Below are 23,835 nucleotides of genomic sequence, written 5' to 3' on the forward strand. Positions count from 1 at the left end.
AAGAATAATTTTATATTGTTTGTGTTTATACAGCTACAGCACAAACTGTAATAAATACAGTGAAGGACAATATATCAAATAAAGAGGAGAGCAACATGATTTTGCCAGTACACAGATATGATTTGTAAATAATATATGTGAGAAGATACAGAACCTAGATAATTTACGTAACTGAAATTTCGCAAATCTTCAGTAGCTTTTATAATATTTGTGGTACAAAAGAGATCAAGCTCTCTAATTGCAGTGTTCAATGATGCGCATCGATTGAGTTACATTTTGTAACAAAATTAAGCTGTAAGAAACATACAAATCAGCAAGGCGGCCTGCATTGGCAGACATTGTTACACACCACATCCAACATTTAGTTTGTAAGATTTATACTTTTCATTATATTTCTGATTAATTGTTTATAAATTTGCATAGTTTTGCCCATAACTTAAATAAATTTTCGTAGTTATCATTATTCTGATCACTTCAGTGGAAAGAGGAGGAAATATCCAATAGTAAGTATAGTGTTAGCAGTTAGCCAATACTACGAACACTACCTGAGTGAGGAAGCCGATATGCACGCGTTAACCCACGCAGGCTAGAGATAGGTCTGAAACAGGATACGTAATGAATGCTATAAAGAAAAGTACGTAGCTTCTGGAATACGTAACTTTAATCCATCATTTGTATACATCGTTCTTGATGATACAAGTGAGACTCTGTAGATACATGCAATGTTACTAATGGCGCCTTGCTAGGTCGTAGCCATTGACTTAGCTGAAGGCTATTCTAACTATCTGCTCTGCAAATGAGCGAGGCTTCGTCAGTGTGCATCGCTAGCGAAGTCGTCCGTACAACTGGGGCGAGTGCTAGTACGTCTCTCTAGACCTGCCGTGTGGTGGCGCTCGGTCTGCGATCACTGACAGTGGCGACACGCGGGTCCGACATGTACTAATGGACCGCGGCCGATTTAAAGCTACCACCTAGCAAGTGTGGTGTCTGGCGGTGATACCGCAGTAAGGTGGTGCCATATCCATATTTATTACAAGAATTGGTGGCACAGAGATTACGCACTGATTTTTAGCACCACAACAAAACTTTGTATTTGATTAAATTTTGAGCAAAATACTGCACATAAAATTAAGTATAAGGTATTGGTTTTGATGATAATTTCAGCATGCAATTAATGGCACAGTTGGGTTTTGAATATCATTTATCTATAAAAAAGTTGTGAATCTGGCTGGTGAAAATGCAAAGTCCTTTAGTGACATACATGCAGATTATTTCCATGGATGGAAGGTCCGAGGCCTTAAAAGTGCAGCAACCATCTTGAAATTTCTCACAGTTTTGTACGCGGTTGAAGAGGCAAGATCTATGCTGGTCTGAATGGTGGTCCACCCTCACACATTTTCGGTGATAGAAATATTTTGCATTGCCAGGTTTATTTCTGCCAGTAGTTCAGTTTTTTTTTTTTTTTTTTTTTTGTGTGTGTGTGTGTGTGTGTGTGTGTGTGTGTGTGTGTGTGTGTGTGTGTGTGTGAGAGAGAGAGAGAGAGAGAGAGAGAGAGAGAGAGAGAGAGAGAAGTTGATTTGGACTCTGAGTTTGTGCACTGAGTCTGGACTTTTACTCAGGGACTTTGAATGTTTTCTGCCACTAATTGACACTTAGGTTAATACATTGTGTATCAGTTAGACTTATTTATATATGAGTTACTGTGGAGTTTAGCCTCTGTTAAATTTAAGCTGTGAACACTGCCTGTTTTTTCTAACTATTTTTGTTTATTAATTTTATATAGTGTGTTTGCTAACCACTATATTGGGGCTCAAGCTATTTTCAGATCACTTAATCACACAGTTGCTTTCATCAATCTGTGAATTAATGTGTGAATATTAATGATGATAAACTTTTATTAGCTAAATTATAAACTGTAGTAGTTGGGGTACGTTATTTAACATTGAGTGCATGTGCGTTCAGCCTGGTAATTATTTGTCTGTCTGGTTAATACATCACAGGCAAATTAATTAGTTTATTTTATTTTAAAAGTTCACAGTAATTAGTTGTCTTTCTATGGTGCTATGGGAGCTGGGGATACCACCAAAGCTAATAATTCTCATGAAAATGACCCAAACAAAATCAGCTGCAAAATAAAAGTTAATTGAAAATATTCCAATAATTTTCCAGTCGTTCAAAAACTTGAGTAAGGGAATTGTGTGTCACCAACATTATTTGACTTGGTCCTGTAGGCTTTCATGTGAAAACGGCCAAGCAAAACAGATGGTTTATTTAACTTGGTCCTGTAGGCTTTCATGTGAAAACAGCCAAGCAAAACAGATGGTACTGTTTACAACAGGACAACTGAGGAGATGGCATTTGCAGACGACTTAGCCATGCTTGGAAGAAACACAGAACATTTGATGGAAAAGTATGTAGTTTTAGAACGTGAAGTAGCGGCACATGGGTTTGCTGTAACTAAAGAAAAAAGCATATGCTCAGTACCTGAAACAAAACAAGGTGGAGAGGTATTAAGCAGTTTGAAGGATTTGAAAGAGTAAATCAATATTGGGAGGAATGGTTACGGTAGGTAATATGGTACCAACAGAGATAAAAGTAAGAATAGCTGCGTGTATCAGGTCTATTACAACTTCTTTAACATGTTGCAATCCTTCCACATTTCAAGACACATGAAAATGACAGTTTACAAACAATTATAAAACCAGTTGTTATGTATGGGGTCGAAATGTGGCCAATGGCAATATGTCAGAAAAGCCTTGAATGCAAGGGACTGCAAAGTACTGTGCAAGATATATCGTGAAGTGTATGAAAATGGTGCTTGGAGAATTAGGACCAATTCAGAACTGTATGAACTCTATAAAAATCCCCAAGTCACCACAGATGTAAAGGCACAAAGGTTACAGTGGTTAGGGAATTTGCAGAGAATGGAAGAACAGCGAGTGCCAAAGAAAGATCTGATGGCAAAACCAGATGGTAGCTGCTCAGCAGGGAGACCAGGATTGTGATGGCTAGTGTGTGATATAGAGACGGCTCTGAGAAAGTTAAAGAGTATGGAACTGGAGAAGGCTGGTGAAGCTGGTGGGAAAAACCCACCATGGTACAACAACAAAGTTAGGAAACTACTGCGAAAGCAAAGAGAGCTTCACTCCAAGTTTAAACGCAGCCAAAGCCTCTCAGACAAACAGAAGCTAAACGATGTCAAAGTTAGCGTAAGGAGGGCTATGCGTGAAGTGTTCAGTGAATTCAAAAGTAAAATTCTATGTACCGACTTGACAGAAAATCCTAGGAAGTTCTGGTCTTACGTTAAATCAGTAAGTGGCTCGAAACAGCATATCCAGACAATCCGCGATGATGATGGCATTGAAACAGAGGATGACACGCGTAAAGCTGAAATACTAAACACCTTTTTCCAAAGCTGTTTCACAGAGGAAGACCGCAGTGCAGTTCCTTCTCTAAATCCTCGCACAAACAAAAAAATGGCTGACATCGAAATAAGTGTCCATGGAATAGAAAAGCAACTGGAATCACTCAACAGAGGAAAGTCCACTGGACCTGACGGGATACCAATTCGATTCTACACAGAGTACGCGAAAGAACTTGCCCCCCTTCTAACAGCCGTGTACCGCAAGTCTCGAGAGGAACGGAAGGTTCCAAATGATTGGAAAAGAGCACAGGTAGTCCCAGTCTTCAAGAAGGGTCGTCGAGCAGATGCGCAAAACTATAGACCTATATCTCTGACATCGATCTGTTGTAGAATTTTAGAACATGTTTTTTGCTCGAGTATCATGTCGTTTTTGGAAACCCAGAATCTACTATGTAGGAATCAACATGGATTCCAGAAACAGCGATCGTGTGAGACCTAACTCGCTTTATTTGTTCATGAGACCCAGAAAATATTAGATACAGGCTCCCAGGTAGATGCTATTTTTCTTGACTTCCAGAAGGCGCTCGATACAGTTCCGCACTGTCGCCTGATAAACAAAGTAAGAGCCTACGGAATATCAGACCAGCTGTGTGGCTGGATTGAAGAGTTTTTAGCAAACAGAACACAGCATGTTGTTATCAATGGAGAGACGTCGACAGACGTTAAAATAACCTCTGGCGTGCCACAGGGGAGTGTTATGGGACCATTGCTATTCACAATATATATAAATGACCTAGTAGATAGTGTCGGAAGTTCCACGCGGCTTTTCGCGGATGATGCTGTAGTATACAGAGAAGTTGCGGCATTAGAAAATTGTAGCGAAATGCAGGAAGATCTGCAGCAGATAGGCACTTGGTGCAGGGAGTGGCAACTGACCCTTAACATAGTCAAATGTAATGTATTGCGAATACATAGAAAGAAGGATCCTTTATTGTACGATTATATGATAGCGGAACAAACACTGGTAGCAGTTACTTCTGTAAAATATCTGGGAGTATGCGTGCGGAACGATTTGAAGTGGAATGATTGTATAAAATTAATTGTTGGTAAGGCAGGTACCAGGTTGAGATTCATAAGGGAGAGACCTTAGAAAATGTAGTCCATCAACAAAGGAGGTGGCTTACAAAACACTCGTTCGACCTATACTTGAGTATTGCTCATCAGTGTGGGATCCGTACCAGATCGGGTTGACGGAGGAGATAGAGAAGATACAAAGAAGAGCGATGCGTTTCGTCACAGGGTTATTTGGTAACCGTGATAGCGTTACGGAGATGTTTAACGAACTCAAGTGGCAGACTCTGCAAGAGAGGCGCTCTGCATTGCGGTGTAGCTTGCTCGCCAGGTTTCTAGAGGGTGCGTTTCTGGATGAGGTATCGAATATATTGCTCCCTCCTACTTATACCTCCCGAGGAGATCAAGAATGTAAAATTAGAGAGATTCGAGCGCGCACGGAGCCTTTCAGACAGTCGTTCTTCCCGCGAACCATACGCGACTGGAACAGGAAAGGGAGGTAATGACAGTGGCACGTAAAGTGCCCTCCGCCACACACCGTTGGGTGGCTTGCGGAGTATAAATGTAGATGTAGATGTAGATGTAGATGAAGTCAAGAGAGGATTGGAAGAGACAGGTTGTCGACAAGGCCTGGGCCCTCCATGGGCTGTAGCATCGGAAAAGGAGGAGGAGATTCATGTATTAATAGCCTTCTCAGCAATATGGCAAAATTGCAGGCTACCATTATACTGATAGAATATTCTTTGTTACAACAACTAGGAGTAAAATTGTATTATGTTGTTCAGTTTTATAATATAGTTTATTGGCAGCTTTAGAAGCCTGGTGATGTAGCTTGCTGTCCCACTACCCACTCAGAAAGTAGCCTTTCTTTGGTTTTGAAAGGGTGAAATTTGCAGTTAAGCCATTGGTGTTCAGTTATAATTTTCCGTATTTGTGTTTGACAGTGAAATTGTAGTCGTTTAGTTTTAAAGACCAGCATATTAGGCAACTTTTTTGTGTAATAAATAGTATAATGAACCATGGACCTTGCCGTTGGTGGGGAGGCCTGCATGCCTCAGTGATACAGATGGCCATATCGTAGGTGCAACCACAACGGAGGGGTATCTGTTGAGAGGCCAGACAAACGTGTGGTTCCTGAAGAGGGGCAGCAGCCTTTTCAGTAGTTGCAGGGGCAACAGTCTGGACGATTGAGTGAACTGGCCTTGTAACGTCAACCAAAATGGCTTTGCTGTGCTGGTAATGCGAACAGCTGAAAGCAAGGGGAAACTTCAGCCGTAAGTTTTCTCGAGAGCATGCAGCTTGTTCTCCAGATGGGGACTGCTCTGGAGGCCATCATTATCAGGAGAATCAAAAATGGCATTCTATGGATTGGAGCATGGAATGTCAGATCCCTTAAATGGTGCAGGTAGGTTAGAAAATTTAAAAAGGGAAATGGAAATGTTAAAGCTATAGTGTGCGTTAGTGACTTTCAGTGGCTGGGGGAACAAAACTTCTGGTCAGGTTGTAACGTGCCAGGCTGTATCCTCATATTAGTGCCTCTTACTAGTTCACGTCACAACCGGATGTACCGGTATTGAAACATTTCCTCACCCAGTAGATAGTGCGCAGTGTTCTCGACCTACCTTGCTGTGCTTTTTCAATATTGTCTTCTCGGTAGATGCGTCCGTCTCACCTAAATCACACTACAATTAAGAAGCCAGGATCCTAGATTAAGTTTTCCAAAATCAAAAGTCAAGACCTTATTCATTGTTGAACACTTATGACAACCATAGTGCGATTTATTTGATATCACTCACACGCACAATATTCACGTGACCAGGCCTCTTACACTTAATCGTCACATTAGGTAGGTCAAAAACTTCCAGTCTTTAACAATGTTCACAATTACATTTACCGAAAAATTAACCAACTTGCCGCACTTTTGCTCGAAGAGAATCTGACCGAGAACTAACTGAAAAAATACTAAATGTCTTTTTCCAAAGCTGTTTCACAGAGGAAGACTGGAATGTAGTTCCTTCTCTAGATTGTCGCACAGATGACAAAATGGTAGATATCAAAATAGACGACAGAGGGATAGAGAAACAATTAAAATCACTCAAAAGAGGAAAGGCCGCTGGACCTGATGGGATACCAGTTCGATTTTACACAGAATACGCGAAGGAAGTTGCCCCCCTTCTTGCAGCGGTGTACCGTAGGTCTCTAGAAGAGCGTAGCGTTCCAAAGGATTGGAAAAGGCCACAGGTCATCCCCGTTTTCAAGAAGGGACGTCGAACAGATGTGCAGAACTATAGACCTATATCTCCAATGTCGATCAGTTGTAGAATTTTGGAACACGTATTATGTTCAAGTATAATGACTTTTCTGGAGACTAGAAATCTACTCTGTAGGAATCAGCATGGGTTTAGAAAAAGATGGTCGTGTGAAACCCAGCTCGTGCTATTCGTCCACGAGACTCATAGGGCCATAGACACGGATTCACAGGTAGATGCTTGTTTCTTGACATCTGCAAGGCGTTCGATACTGTTCCCCACAGTCGTTTAATGAACAAAGTAAGAGCATATGGACTATCAGACCAATTGTGTGATTGGATTGAAGAGTTCCTAGATGACAGAACGCAGCATGTCATTCTCAATGGAGAGAAGTCTTCCGAAGTAAGAGTGATTTCAGGTGTGCCGCAGGGTAGTGTCGTAGGACCGTTGCTATTCACATTATACATAAATGACCTTGTGGATGACATCAGAAGTTCACTGAGGCTTTTTGCGGATGATGCTGTGGTATATTGAGAGGTTGTATCAATGGAAAATTATACTGAAATGCAGGAGGATCTGCAGCGAATTGACACATGGTGCAGGGAATGGCAATTGAATCTCAATGTAGACAAATGTAATGTGCTGTGAATACATATAAAGATAGATCCCTTATCATTTAGCTACAAAATAGCAGGTCAGCAACTGGAAGCAGTCAACTCCATAAATTATCTGGGAGTATGCATTAGGAGTGATTTAAAATGGAATGATCATATAAAGTTGATCATTGGTAAAGCAGATGCCAGACTGAGATTCATTGGAAGAATCCTAAGGAAATGCAATCCAAAAACAAAGGAAGGAGGTTACAGTACGCTTGTTCGCCCACTGCTTGAATACTGCTCAACAGTGTAGGATCCGTACCAGATAGGCTTGATAGATGAGAGAGAGAAGATCCAACGGAGAGCAGCACGCTTCGTTACAGGAACGTTTAGTAATCGCGAAAGCGTTATGGAGATGATAGATAAACTCCAGTGGAGGACTCTGCAGGAGAGACGCTCAGTAGCTCGGTACAGGCTTTTGTTGAAGTTTTGAGAACATACCTTCACCGAAGAGTCAAGCAGTATATTGCTCCCTCCTATGTATATCTCGTGAAGAGACCATGAGGATAAAATCAGAGAGATTAGAGCCCACACAGAAGCATACCGACAATCCTTCTTTCCACGAACAATGCGCGACTGGAATAGAAGCGAGAACCGATAGAGGTACTCAAGGTACCCTCCGCCACACACCGTCAGGTGGCTTAGGGAGTATGGATGTAGATGTAGATGTAGAAAACTGCACCAGCTCAGACCTTATATAGACGAGCGCTTGAATATTTGACTATTTCCGTTAATATATTATAGTTTATAATTTCCCAGGGTTAAAATGATCCTTTCTAACTGGTTTTGAAGTTAACTATTGGGTTTTATTATTTAAATAACATGAGTGAGCTGTATCAATTTAAATACGCGGAACTAACTTATGACCGAGCGAGGTGGCGCAGTGGTTACACACTGGACTCGCATTCGGAAGGACGACGGTTCAATCCCGCATCCGGCCATCCTGATTTAGGTTTTCCGTGATTTCCCTAAATCACTCCAGGCAAATGCCGGGATGGTTCCTCTGAAAGGGCACGGCCGACTTCCTTCCCCATCCTCCCTAATCCGATGAGACCGATGACCATGCTGTCTGGTCTCCTTCCCCAAACCAACCAACCAACCAACTTATGCATTCGCCGTGGGAATTCCCGACTTATAACCACGGCAGCCCTTTTGAACAATAATTTTTGCATATTCAAATTTACTTAATTCTTAATTAATGCACTTGCAAAGTTAAGACTGGAGTTATTTTACATAGAAAAATAAAGGTAGCAAAATATCGAAACAGATCTCGGAATTATTTGGTAGTTTGGTCACAATTGGCACTGAAAGTCATATAGGCTACATATTTTAAGTCTTAATATCTATTTAACTAATAGACTTTAGGTTAATTTGAACACTTTGCTGGAAACAGTAAAATTTAGGCTTTCTTTTGGATGCAGTCTTATAGCTGAATTTGACCTATTAGCTCACTCGAATTTTACTTAATATGTATTGCACAATATACGTCATTGTCCATAACTGTTAATAGTATGCATTTCCAATAAAACTGATTAGCTCATTACTTTCAGAATAGACATTAGAATGTACTGAAATAATAGATATTACTAGGGGAATTTTGTTTAAACTATTTCTGAATTCTGTACTATGAGGCTGAAGGCCACAGAATCTGTAGTCGGAATCTGAGTAGTGAAAAAAAAAAAAGGTTTATTGCTTAATTAAGTTACTGAAGGAGTGTAAAACCGAAACAGGATAGCAGTGGGCAACCCTGCTTCGTTACAAGGTGAATACAACATTATCAATACAAATGGGTAGAGCATGTAACTAATTTGGAGGTACTGAACAGAACTGGGAAGAAGAGGAATTAGTGGCAATACTTGAGACTAGAAGAAGGGATCAGTTGGTAGGACACATTTGGAGGCATCAAGGAATAATTAGTTTAGTACTGGAGGGAAGTGAGGAGAGTAAAAATGATAGAGGTAGCGTAAGAGATCAATACAGTTAGCAGATTCAGAAGGATGTAAGTTCCAGTAGTTACTCAGAGATAAAGATACATTCACAGGATTGAGTAGCATGGAGAGTTGCCTCAAACCAGTCTTTGGACTGAAGACAACAACAACAACATAATAAAGACATAACTGCCATGTCAGTTCAGAATGATACTTGACTACAGTGAAATGTTATACTATATAAGTAATTTGTGGTGCCAGAAACTCCCTTTTGGTTGTACTGTAAATAATCTCTATTTGTTTTAACTTCCATGAAATGTAGCCTATTGGCCTATGAGGTTACCCTAGGCTCAGTTAATATACACGACCATCATAATTCCTAGCACTGCTAGATAAACTGAATGATTTCACAAACTCTTGTTAAACTAATACTGGCAACTATGTCAGAACCTCCTTTTAACTTTGATACCCCTTTTTCACAATTGGGTTCCACATTAAACTTATGCCCTTTTTTAACTGTTAATTAGGGGTGTAGAAATCTTCACATGATGAGGATTGAATCACAGATCATAGTACAAAAGCCCTCGAAGCAACTGTAATTATTTTGCACAACTAGGGGCAGGGAATTCACGAGCATCGCCCGTTGAGGGTGGAATGGCCATACTTCTTTGCCTGTAGAGAAGCTTTTACCACATTCACTAATCCCAAAATTCACAAGGTTTTTGCCTCATTGGCTCTCAAGCGCCCAGTGACTAGCCTGGTCAAGAAGGTAACGTCCAGTCTCTGCTCTAAATAAACAGTATGGTTGTGATGACGTTGTTATGTCATGCCATAAACTGATGGGCATCTTGTTGCAGCACCACTAAACAAACAGCATCTGGTAAAGTTCATGGAATAGAACACTGAGTTTCCATGCCTATGCTGGGATCTATTCTGTTAATGAGTCTATCTTCTGCTTGTGCTTCTGCCCCGTCAAGGAGAGCCACATTTTGAGTACTTTTGTTGCCCAGGACATAGGTTGGCACAAGTACTTCATAATTTTCTGAAGTTTTTTCCTTTGAGAGAGGACAACTTGCCGCATTCAAAACTGATGCTCCTATGGTTGGTACATTCTAAATCCCTGGTCAATATTTCAAGCCTCTGCAGCTAACAAAAATTCTGCCAAGTCAAACTATGCAGTGGCATCCACTATGAGCTTTAGTCATGTGATGTTCAGCTGAAATTCATAACTCCATACAAATATCTTTCTATTTCATGAATGTTCTAAAGGAAAACAACATTCTCGGTCACTGTTCAGGTGGGAATAAAATTACTAAGTGAAATGTAGAGCCATATTTATAAATACTGATACCTGAATTTATGGTTGGAGCATTTATAACTAAATCTGCATGATACTGAAGTACATCTTAGGTATGGTCAGACTTTCCCAGGACACCTGCAACCACTCCCACAGTCTTTTGTATTCTACTTGTAATGGTTCTAGCTCCTTTGATGATGACCTCGATACTCCCTCACAATTCGGTATTCACCAATTGGAGCTTTTGGGCCTCAGTTTGGAAAGACAAATAGGCCCCTTCACTGTTGTTAATGTCACTTTTTAGCTGCTAACATGTGATGCACCACTTTTAACTCTATAAATACTTGTTACTCAAAATATGGCAGCAAACAAACATTGACATGCAACATAAAAACTGAAGCTAAACACTAGTACAGACAGAACATTCCCGTTTGGCTGGTGTGTTTTCATGTGTGTTTCTAATCAGTGAAACCTACACTGACACTGTCAAAGACCTTTTTTATCTCCACCGTCAAGTGAGTGTATCCCCCTTTAAACACACTTCCGACCATATGTCCATGTAACCCTTTTACCTCATTATCCTCTCAGCAATAGTTTCTTGCAGTTTGTTCCTATTTAGAAAAAATATCATGTAAGTGAAAAATACCAAGTCATACCATTGTTTAGAATGCTTTTTAAATTGTAGGTACTCTTTTAATTGCCTGGATACTTTGGGTCACATGCCAGATGGAGGTAAGGATATACCACTTGCAAAGGAACTGTGCTCAATAAGATGCTGTGGTGTTCAAACTGACCTTCAGGTTCAGAGAAGCTTCAGCTCCTCTTTTCAGTAATACTATACATGTTAGTGAAAAAAAAATTAATATGCTTATGGGTACATTTGCAACTCTTGATGTCCTTCTTTGTTAAATTTGGGGGAAAATTAAGAAATATTAACAATGGTAATATGCATTGAATAAAAGAAAGTTTTATTTCAGCTTATTTTTGAAGTACAAATTTGTATTTTAACTGAGTGGTACATGAGGTCGTTGGAATGTTCCCTCATTAAACATCTTCTCCCATTCGTGTCCAAGTGGGTACTCATAAGATTCTGCTGATTCAGCTTTCATCTTTGTACTGTAACCTGGAGCCTGTTAAAAGATACAGCACATAATTAAAATTAAAATATAAATTAACTGGTACAGTATCTATAATTAAGCAGTGTACAAACAACTCATTTCTTATAAAGTGCAGCTGAAGTCCTTTTCAGTAGCTTCCGAGGATGTCTGACCATTGCTTTATGTGGTACACTTCAGAATTTTGACCAGTCCTCATAAGTTAGTCTGCTTGCCACAGCAGTAATTAGGTTTAATACTTCCCTGACTCTTCTGTTTTACAATAGCACCACTAACAGTGTACCTGAGCATTTGTAGTTCCTGAGGAATGTCTCTGATAGACGGGCAAAAGTCCCTACAACCATGCATCATTCAACTTGATCAGGTTTCTCTAGTGACTGATTTGAGACAAATATCAATAGTTGTATTTGTACTTATACACCATCAGATGTATATTGTGACTCAGTGCAGAGTGCATTCAGCAGGATGTCCAGAAACTCCTTACATAGTGTATGGGAGGCAGGTGCTGTACAGCAATGGTAAATGAACACAGTTTGAGGGAATGTATTATAAAGACAACTGCGTAGCTCAAGTATCACGGTGGGGTGTGTCCTTGATCTTACTGCTACATAAGAATGTTATTTACACTACTGGCCATTGAAATTGCTACACTAAGAAGAAATGCAGATGATAAACGGGTATTCATTGGACAAATATATTATACGAGAACTGACATGTGGTTACATTTTCACGCAATTTTGGTGCATAGATCCTGAGAAATCAGTACCCAGAACAACCACCTCTGGCCGCAATAACGGCCTTGATACACCTGGGCATTGAGTCAAACAGAGCTTGGTTGACCTCTACAGGTACAGCTGCCCATGCGGCTTCTCACAATACCACAGTTCATCAAGAGTAGTGACTGGCGTATTGTGACAAGCCAGTTGATCGGTCACCATTGACCAGACGTTTTCAGTTGGTGAGAGATCTGGAGAATGTGCAGGCCAGGGCAGCAGTCGAACATTTTCTGTATCCAGGAAGGCCCGTACAAGACCTGCAATATGCGGTCGTGCATTATCCTGCTGAAATGTAGGGTTTTGCAGGTATCGAATGAAGGGTAGAGCCACGGGTCGTAACACATCTGAAATGTAATGTCCACTGTTCAAAGTGCCGTCAATGCGAACAAGAGGTGACCAAGACGTGTAACCAATGGCACCCCATACCATCATGCCGTGTGATATGCCAGTATGGCGATGACGAATACATGCTTCCAATGTGCGTTCACCACGATGTCGCCAAACACAGATGCGACCATCACGATGCTGTAAACAGAAACTGGATTCGTCCGAAAAAATGACGTTTTGCCATTCGTGCACCCAGGTTTGTCGTTGAGTACATCATCGCAGGCACTCATGTCTGTGATGCAGTATCAACGGTAACCGCAGCCATGGTCTCCGAGCTGATAGTCCATGCTGCTGCAAATGTCGTCGAACTGTTCTTGCAGATGGTTGTTGTCTTGCAAACGTCCCCATCTGTTGACTCAGGGATCGAGACGTGGCTGCATGATCCATTACAGCCATGCGGATAAGATGCCTGTCATCTCGACTGCTAGAGATACGAGGCTGTTGGGATCCAGCACTGTGTTCCGCATTACCCTCCTGAACCCACCGATTCCATATTATGCTAACAGTCATTGGGTCTTGACTATCGCGAGCAGCAATGTCGCGATACGATAAACCACAATCGCAATAGGCTACAATCTGACCTTTATCAAAGTCGGAAACGTGATGGTACACATTTCTCCTCCTTACACGAGGTATCAGAACAATGTTTCATCAGGCAACACTGATCAACTGCTGTTTGTGTATGAGAAATTGGCTGGAAACTTTCCTCATGTCAGCACGTTGTAGGTGTCGCCACCGGCGCCAACCTTGCTTGACTGCTCTGAAAATCTAATCATTTGCATATTACAGCATTTTCTTCCTGTCAGTTAAATATCGCGTCTGTAGCACGTCATCTTCGTGGTGTAGCAATTTTAATGGCCAGTAGTGTATATGTCATTGAAATTAAATAATTTCACAATCAAGACTGTTTTTGTTTTCAAACTATGTTATTTATTTAGCTGGGTGCTCAATGAATTTCTGAAATGGTTGGAAATTTTTGTGTTACCCTGGATTAACAAAGCAAAATAGGAAACATCATGATAAAATTTCAAAGACTGACAAGCCTGACAGGAATTGTACTTAAACAACTTGCTGATTCTGTCATGAAACTGGGGCTACAACCAATTAATGTGTAGGAGTTTTCATTTACAGGCCAATAACTGCTTAAAACAAATTGTACATCATTGGAGAAAATCAGCAGAAACCTTTCAGGTAAAAGGTTACTATAAAATGTTATGTAAATACCAATAAAAATAATAATATACATATACTATTAAGGTCCAAACAATATGTATCAGTCTTTGTGGAGTTAAAGAAAGCCTACAGTTCAATAGCCTGTGCTGTCCTGTTAAACAACCTCAAAGAATTTGGAGTTTACGTTAAACTGCTAGCATTAATTAGTCACCCTGACAGATACAAACTCCAAGATAAAGTTCCTATGACCTCTCTCAGATTGCTTTGAGATCAAAATAGGTGTCAGGAAAGGTGATGCTTCTTAACTGTGTTCTTGAAAAAATCATCAAGACGTGATCAAAATTGATGGAAACCACCTATAACCTGATGAGAATGGGAACTAAATCCAAGGTAATCTTGCTAGATGTCTAGCTTTTGCTGCTGTAGAAATGGCTAGGATTCAAACTGAAATATTAAGAAAATGCCAAACAAACTGCCTTTCAGATATCATTTGAAAGAACGGAAGTAATGAATAACATAAAAGCTGCGTCCCCACACCTCTGGACGAGTTATGGAGATGTCAGCAGAGTAGAAAAACTGAAGTGCCTGGATGAGATCATTATGAGAAAAAAGAAAATTGACATGGAAGCAGTTAAGGCATAAATATGCAACTTGAAACAGATTTCCAAAAGTCTTGCATGATATACAAGAAAAAATGCCTTTCATAAAACCTAAATACATCATTATGAAATGGTTCTGAAGTCATTAGCTATGTATGGAGCCAAAACCCTATCCGTAAATACAAATAAAGGCCATCCTTGAAGAACCAGACAAAAAAAAAAAAAAAAAAAAAAAAAAAAAAAAAAAAAAAAAAAAAAAAAAAAAAAAAAAAACGCAGAATTATTAGGGCAATTGTTGGATCCAATTACATAAATGTCATCCACAAGTCTGTGGCAAAGGCAAGAAAGTATACACAATCTACAAAAGAAGTGCACAATTTTACAATTATCTAGAGTGGATGGGCAGGAACAGGTTGACCAAGATCATCTTCCTCTTTCTTTCTGCAAACCTCAAAAACAGAATGCCCTGGTTTAGTAATCCCAAAGACGACCTCCAACTTGTAGCAATCAAACCTGAAGATACCTTTGACAAGAATCTCTTCATCAAGAAAACTGTGATGAGTGGGCTACACTAAGATACAGAACCAAAAAGAAGATGCCATGTCCCCTTGGACGGAGGAGTGTAAGCAAGCTCGTTGACACAGAATTAAGGGCATTTGGGCTGAATTAAAAGTTCACTCCCAAATGCAACAAGATTTAATTTGGTCTTAGACGGTCCAAGCAAAATATCAATATAAAGACAAACTGGAGGGCTGTCTCAAAGCTTGCTAAAAGCCATGGACTGATAGTATCGCCAACTGCCTCTTTCATTTTTTGTGTTATTTATGGTGTATTTTGCTTTTTCAATTGTTTTACAAATAATTAATATCTTCATTTACGTCATTTCTCATCTGATGACAGTTTTATATCCTGAAGTAAGAGCAATGCTACACAGGAAAGCCATGTGTATACTTGTGATTCTCTTAAGTTACTTCTATTGCAATTTAGGTTTTCATCTGTATTTCATTGTGATGGATTTCTGTGTCAGTGAATACTTACAGTAGGTGCAATGTAGTGAGCATGTTTAACATTGGTTGGGTTTTCAAAATGCTCGTGCTGCTGATCGACATACTCAATTACTCGGTTCTCCTTCGTTGTCGAAAGACAAATGTAATCAAATATCTGGAGATGTTGCACCATCTCACAGAGTCCAACACCACCAGCATGAGGACAAACTGGAACTGTAATAAAGAAAAAACAATTAATCCTTCCTTCATTTCCATGAATATAATGGAAAACACCAGCTTTTGAACACGTAGAGCTGCCATACAAAGTTTTTGTTACTTTCTTCAGAGTCACATGTACATGGGGGAGGGGGGGGGGGGGGGAGGGGGAGGGGGTCGTCTGCCTGCCTGCCTGCCTGCCTGCCCGCCCGCTTAATGTTATGAATGTTATGATTTGGAGGTCAATGGTAGGTCAGTGGTGACTTATCATTTCATCCAAATCCTCCTTCAGAACAGACATTAAATAAACTAAAGTGAACATACTTTTTATGTTTTAATCTTTCTGTCCAAAAGGGGAATGTGAGTTTGAATGCTTAATAGCCATCACCACTTTTTGCGTGTGTATCCATCACTTGAATCTTCAACGTAGAAGGGAGTGCAGGTCTATCGTGTGAATCATTATTTTTGTCTGATCCACAATTATTGTAACAATTATTTTGAATACTGCAAAATACATGCCATTATTTTATTTAACAATTTAAAACAGCCCTCAATGTGATCCCTCAGGTTTTCTCTGTGCAAATGATTAATAGTGTGCTTCCGGGTGTTCTGCTGAGCTGTTGGTTCCATTTTATGCACAATATTTTGATGACTGCCCTAGCCATCTTCTTCAGGTATGATGAGTTTTGCTGTTTTGTGTGTTCGCTGCCTGGACTCCAACCATTTCTGGGACAGCATAATTAAGAAGTCTATCAAAATGAAGGTGTCAGAAAACCTGAAGAACATGGAAGGCACTTGGAGGCTAGCACTCAGTTTATTAAAATATTGTCAGTCATAATGTCCACCAGAGTTGGAAGAAGGTGAGAGAATTACTTTTACATGTGTGGTGTCTTTTCTTTCGGGACATGTGGTGTCTGTTCTTTCGGGCATGTCTGAAAGAACAAACACCATACAGTCATGATTCCATGGACGCATATATATGGTACATGATGAAAGAGAGATACCAACATCAGCTGCATGATGGCATTGATATAATTCAGTGGTGACAAGTGAAAATTCATGCTGGACTGGGACTCAACCTAACCTGGATTTCCTGCTTAAGGCAGGCAGTCTCCTACTTGCTTCAGTTATCCAAGCATGATTCTTGTCCAACCCAAATTCCCAGCTTGCCGCACATTGATTTCGTAACTCCTCTGGTCCATTTTCCTTATTGCTTGCAGTATCTCATACGATTCTCGCAAGAAAATGGCCTAAATATTACTATTATATGTGTGGTGTCTGTTCTTCTGGATATGTCCGAAAGATAGTCAGATAGCTGAAGCGATTAACACGACCCCTCACTTAAAGCAGGAAATCCAGGATTGAGTCCCAGTCTGGCACAAATTTTCACTAGTTGCCATTGAATTATTTCAGCGCTCTTATGCAGCTGATATTGGGTTTCTCTTTCATTGTGTCGAGGGAATTTGATTTTCACCAATGCCAGTGCTGTCTGTGAAAAACCAAGGGGCATAGTGGGCATCAGAAATAAAACTCAGTTATAAATAGCAGAGTGGGTCCAACAATAGTTCACAATCTGGTTTGAATCCAGGTAACACATACACACAACAGCATAGCTTGCTGTGCCTGAAGTAGAAAGCTGGATCAGTATATTGTGCATAAAATGAAAACAACAACTCAGCAAAACTGCGAAAGGCTATCAAGCCCTCAACAGGCGAATAATTGTCTTTAAACTGTAATACATAACTTTATTTCTAAGAGCATGTGTTATGCAACAATATATGACATAACTAGACATGCTGTAGGAATAAGTATAAGAACTACAAAAAAAGTAAGAAATTATATACATTACTTAATAAGAAAAAGTTACCAACCACTGACGATGTCTATAAAATACACATTGTACCATGAATGAATGAATAAATAAATAAATCAAAAAGAAAAAAAAAATGATGTAGGCATGTCTCATTCTGCATAAATCTTGGGCACATTACAAGGACTTAAGTAATGATTACACAACAATTCAGGGGAACTTATATTTTGTAAGCTTTGTTTGAGGCAGCTGAAAATCAAATGATCAAAGAATGCAGTTGGCAGCATTTGTGTACACTGTTGCCCAACTTATTGGATAGCTCAATAACAGATTCACGAAAATCCATACTGAACAAAGTGCGATACTTTTGCTTATGTGTATATTGATTACAATATGTGCCAACAATTCTGATAACTGATTCAGATGTGTGTTGTGTGTGTTTCCAATTTGCATTGTTCAGAAATGTAAGAATGCCGATGTTTATAAAGGACTGAATGAGATCATCTCTGCAAATTCATCACCCAAAGTAATCACTAGTCGTGACAGCTCATTTTACAGCTGCAACCTTTCAATCTGCTTTTGGTCTACAGCAAAAATATCCTTAGAAGGTGTAGATGATCCAGATAGTAATAATAATAATAATAATAATAATAATAATAATAATAAGAGGAAGAAGAAGAAGAAGGAGAGGAATTTAGGGCATATGCATGTTCTCATGTTTGTTTGTACTTTTATACACTGATCATGACGCTATTATTACAGTGAAGTACTGCATGAGGAGATAAGAACTATCAACTCCATTCTCAAAAATTTCAAACACACAACTGTGTGCTATGTTCACTACTGAACAATGAAATTATTATTGACTGGTGTTAGAATTTAGAAATTAACTAGTATCAGCTTTAGTACTTACTGATTTCATTCTTTAGGAGTTGGGACACACAAGAAGGTACTTTCTGAAATCTGAACAGGACTGTTAGTTTATGACAGTTTTGTACAGGAAGTGCAATGAAATGGAACAATTAAACGTGTTGGAAACTGTGCGTGGCATCTCCCCTGAATATGAGAATTACTGTAACAAGGCACATGTTCCTCACAATGCAAAATATCTTCATACAAACAGCAGAATCTTTGAAATTATAGCACCTCCACAAAATAAAAAAAATGTGGTTTAATAGAACTTCAATACACAAAACTGTATCACTTTTATGAAACCCTGTAATTGTCTCCCATTGTGATGCATAAGTTTGAAATTTGGCTCAAGGTAGCTACAAACTTCCTCTTTAATGGTGCAAAAACATGGTGCCCTGTGACTTCAACCTCGGGCTCAGTGAGACTTCAAACGGCAAGGTGTCAACACAGGTGAAAAATAGGCCACAGCTCAGAAGTTCATTAGACATCCTTAAAGTAGGGTTGAATTGACCAGGATGTGGTTGCAGTGTTGATCAATGTGAAGAACATTGTCCTGATGCTCCCTGTACTGTGAACTGTAGGTTTCATCTGAGAAATGTGTGGGAATCAGTGTCCCGAGGGAAGGGGTCATTTCAAATGTTCAGATGTGTGTGAATTCCTAAGGGACCAAACTGCGAAGGTCATCGGTCCCTAGACTTACACACTGCTTAAATTAACTTAGACTAACTTATGCTAAGAACAACACACACACACCCAAGTGAGGGAGGACTCGAACCTCTGATGGGGCGGAGCCGCACGGATCATGGCAAGATGCCTCAGACCGCGCGGCCAGGGTCGTTTCAGTGCCACCTTTTATGCCAGCTCCTGAAGGCGTTTCGTGTTGATTCTGAGAGGCTGTGTGTCTCAAATATTTTCCTCGGCTTCACATAAGAAAACTGGGTGATCCCAAAGCTGCGTGTTGCAGTTCTGACTGCCACCACAGAAACGTCGAAGGAAGGGGTAAAATGTGTATAAGAGAGTGTGTTACGACCTTCCCATCATGTGACACATCCATGATTGGGCAGAATTGTGGTGAAATTTGATGCCAATATCACGTCATTCAGCCACCTTACATCTCGTATGAACTTTGCATGTGTCGACACCTTGCTGTTTGAAGCGCTGCCAAACCAGGGAATGATGATGTAGAGTGCCGTACTTCTGCACCATTACAGAGGTAGGCTGTAGGCACCTTTGAGCTAAATTGCAAATTTATGCATTACGACGGGAGACAATAACGAGGTTTCGAAAAATTGATACTTCCTTTTTGTTGTGCACTGTATCGACATGTCTTTTATGAACTTATTGATACGTGAGTACTCCATGAAGTCTTTAAAAAGCTTTACAGTTTGGATATGGTAGTGTAAGCCACTGAAATAATTTTAGCAGAAAATGTTTGTGTATCTTCTGTATCATTTCAAGCTTATTAGAATGACACGGAGAGCATGGAGAGCTGCATCAAACCAGTCTCAGGACTGAAGACCACAACAACAACAACAACAACAACATAGAATGACACCAATTCCAACTGATTGCAGTGTCCATTTTTCAACAGTGATAAATTTTTGATGAAAATATTCCACAAGGGTTAAGAGATGAATTATACTTTATAGGAATTTTGTGATGTGGGGTTGTCATGGTTGCACAGCTTATTTTCTAGGCTCAGAAAATGTATATGGCGATTTTATAGTGTAATTTGAGATAGTTACTTTATTTAGTGTAATTTGAGATAGTTACTTGGAAGACAAATATTACACTGCACCAAACTTTTTTTCAATAGTTTGTGTTTCATTAAACTTATATTTTCATACAACCGAGCACCTTTTGGTTAATTGTGCAGTTTTCTAAGTAGTAATCAAAAACAAATCTCAGACCTACAACGTGGCACTGATAAGAGTAAACTTAAGGTCCAGTACTCTCTTTTGGAAAAAATCAAATAGGGTTTCCAGTTCTCTGTCTACAATTAGAAGATATATATTTCTGTTTTGTATGATTCCAGAAGCAGAATCAAAGGGGGTGTTAAGGAGTGAGACAACTGGGAGAGGAGGGAATAGTGTGAGTGGGCCAAAGAGGAAGTAGAGATTTTCCCTGGAATATAATCATATTTAAATGATTTGGCACAGTTTACAATGTTTCTTGTGCATTTTAGAGTTAATATAATAGATATAACAGACTGATAGAACAAAAGTGACTGGATAGTAATGATGAAGTGATGTCACCCTCTCGTTCCTTTCCGTATCCAGTAAGGAAAGACTAGGTTGCTTGTGGAAACACAATAGCAACTTCCAAGATGTAAATGGTATGGAGAGTGGTTGTGAGGTACATTCCTTAATCCAAAGTGATGTGTGTACTATAATCTACCCTATCAGTGCTACAGAAAATTGTTCAGAACTTCAGGTTATAAAATCACTCTTTGGACCACAACAACCTGGAAATACATGACTTTGTCGGAGTGGCTGGTAATAACAGCTACAAGCTATCTGGTAAACAATTACATATTGAAGAGAAGCGGTGGCCCCGTTGACTCTGTCACAGTAAAAACTTGCTTTTTGATCACACGATACTTTCATCTGATGGCGTAGCACCACATCCGTAAAGTATGAACTTGACTATGTATTACAAATAAATAGCTGAGATATCTGCTCATGACCCAAAATCTCCTTTGAAAAATGCAATGGAGCTGTGAACAGCAATGTAAGTGGCATATCTCAATGTTTATGCACACATGCTCCATCAGTTAGTTTATGTCATGTAGATTGCTGCTCTTCATAATGACAGATATCCTAAGCATTATGAATGTTCTGGTACTGCGGCATAATAAATGCAAAATTATTTTTACATCTGACTAAGAGTTCATAATACAGGTTGCATTTTAAAAAGAGCCAATATAATGCAGCTTTAAACATACCTCCCAATTTGTAAGCCATTAGGTAAACAGACAATATCTCATTGACACCACCAATGCGACATGAATCAATCTGACAATATTGCATTCCACCAGCCTGCAGAAACTGCTTGAACATTACGCGGTTGCAGCACATCTCTCCAGTTGCCACACCAATCCCAAGTGGTTTCGTGCCTATTTTGTTTAAAAATGCACAGAAAAACAAAAAATATTTTGACATCAAATTTATTTTGTTTCCAGTAATTCCATTTCCTAAAATATTTAATTGTAGTTACTGGGCATTTGCTGTACCTTGGCTATTGCAGCATGTCAAAGAACATCATCAGGGGAAGTAGGCTCCTCGATCCAAAGTGGCTTGAACTCGGCCAGTGCCTTCATCCACTCAATAGCTTGCTGTACGTCCCAATTCTGATTGGCATCTACCATCTTCAAAAAAAGGATGCCAATCAGTAATGTATGTTATAATATAACTCTGTATTTACAAAGTCAACTTTTACCTACACAAAAATATGTGCAGATTGGGACCAGGATGTAAGAAACATAATATTACTTTTAAAAAATCATGAACTTTCAGAACTACACATTTCTTATTGGAAAGGTAAAGAGGAATGACTAGGGAAAAAACAAATACTAACATAGTTTCACCCAGCTAGAATCAAACCCGGCCCCCTGCAGTTGGCATTCAGCCACACCACCCCGCAGCTACCAAGGCGGACTTCCCGGTGACTGACTGATGCGTGCTACACAGAAACATAACAGCACAGAAAATGTATCTAGTGTTTGAACAAGCTACCACTTTTTTTACTCTCTCTCTCTCTCTCTCTCTCTCTCTCTCTCTCTCTCTGTCTCTCTCCCCCCCCCCCCTCCCCCCCGCCCTGCGCGCGTCCACACACACACACACACACACACACACTTGTGTGATTTATGGAGGGTGATAACTGGGAAAGTGTAGAATGAGTGGGGAATGGCACATTAGTTACGGGCACTCTATTATATTTCATTTACATATCATTATTGGATAATGGATAATCCATTCAGCTGTTTTACTGATGTTATTTGATTCATATAATCAATCAATTTAAAAATTATACAGTTTTATCTTCAGACATCCTTGTGACAGTCCAACTCATCCAAAACACTCAAATAAAAAAGTGATCCAAAACATTGGCAAATTGAAAATCAGTAGTGCTACTGTAAGCATAAAATATGCCAATTCTTGTGTACATTCTATGTGAAGCTACTGGGGCTGTGATGCACAGCATTTTCAGCCACTGGGCATCTGGGTTTGGGGAAAAGTAGTGTTCCACAACAGCAGCAGCAACACTATGGGGTATGTTGACATGCAGGAACATAAGGCCAGCATGTAGTCTAACGATAATAGGACAGGAACCATGGAAATGCATGAATTAAGTGGTCAATGTCTTGAATGAGATTTTCACTCTGCACATTATGTGAAACCTGAAGCCAATGTCTGCCATCTTAACTAGCCCAAAACATTACGTTTGTGGCGCCAATGAAACTGACACCAACATCGATATGCATTCATCTTTGGACTCTAAGCATTTGTTCCGCCATGTTCAGTTCGGTTCTTTGTGATCCTTGTATGTGTTAAGGTTAATAAATGAACTATTGCTAAATGGGTGCAATTAAGGTACTGCACTATAAAAGGTTATTATATTTTTTCAATAACTTTACAAATATTTTATGTTGGAACATAAAAATTATCACCAATAAAAATATTTCATTTAAGCAGTCCAAGCTGCAATGAATGATAATGAGTTGTAATATGGGCAGTTTTTAATACTAGATCTTTTCTGCCTTTCAACTTATGAATTTGGGCTTCCCATGTCCAAAGGGTTATTTCAAAACAAAATTTAATATTTTAGCTAGTGATCTGTTAACCCCCACCCCCTCCCCTCCACTTTTTTCCCAATAAGTATGCTTGCATTTTTATAGTACTATTCATTATGTCCGTAACAGACCAAACTAATACTTATACAAACCTTAAGTCTGAGACATCACCACCTCTTTCCTCCAGTACTTCCTTCCCAATTCTTACCATGTCTTCTATTGCAAAAATAAAGGAAAAAATTCACTTAATACAGTGCTTCTTTTTTTTCCAGATAACATGTTTTGAGTGTTAAACCTTTGTTGATGATCACTATTTGCTAGATTCTAGGAGCTGGAAATAACTTGCAAGAAGTCTTTTTTCTTATGACAATTGCTACAAATAATTTTAGGTACTGTATTCCAGAATGGAAAATTCAGAATGGAATAACAATAATGAAATACGATAGATTGCTACTCACCACATACAAGAGGTATTGTGCAACAGACAGGTACATATAAAGGACA

General features: G+C 39.5%; 1 pseudogene; it reads right to left on the minus strand.

Moving 5' to 3' along the window:
- Positions 1–11,512: 11,512 nt before the first annotated feature.
- LOC124789860 lies at positions 11,513–21,906 on the minus strand (annotated as a pseudogene).
- Between the last annotated feature and the right edge of the window lie 1,929 nt (positions 21,907–23,835).

This window comes from Schistocerca piceifrons, chromosome 3, assembly GCF_021461385.2.
Source record: "Schistocerca piceifrons isolate TAMUIC-IGC-003096 chromosome 3, iqSchPice1.1, whole genome shotgun sequence".
In the NCBI taxonomy this organism is placed as follows: domain Eukaryota; kingdom Metazoa; phylum Arthropoda; class Insecta; order Orthoptera; family Acrididae; genus Schistocerca; species Schistocerca piceifrons.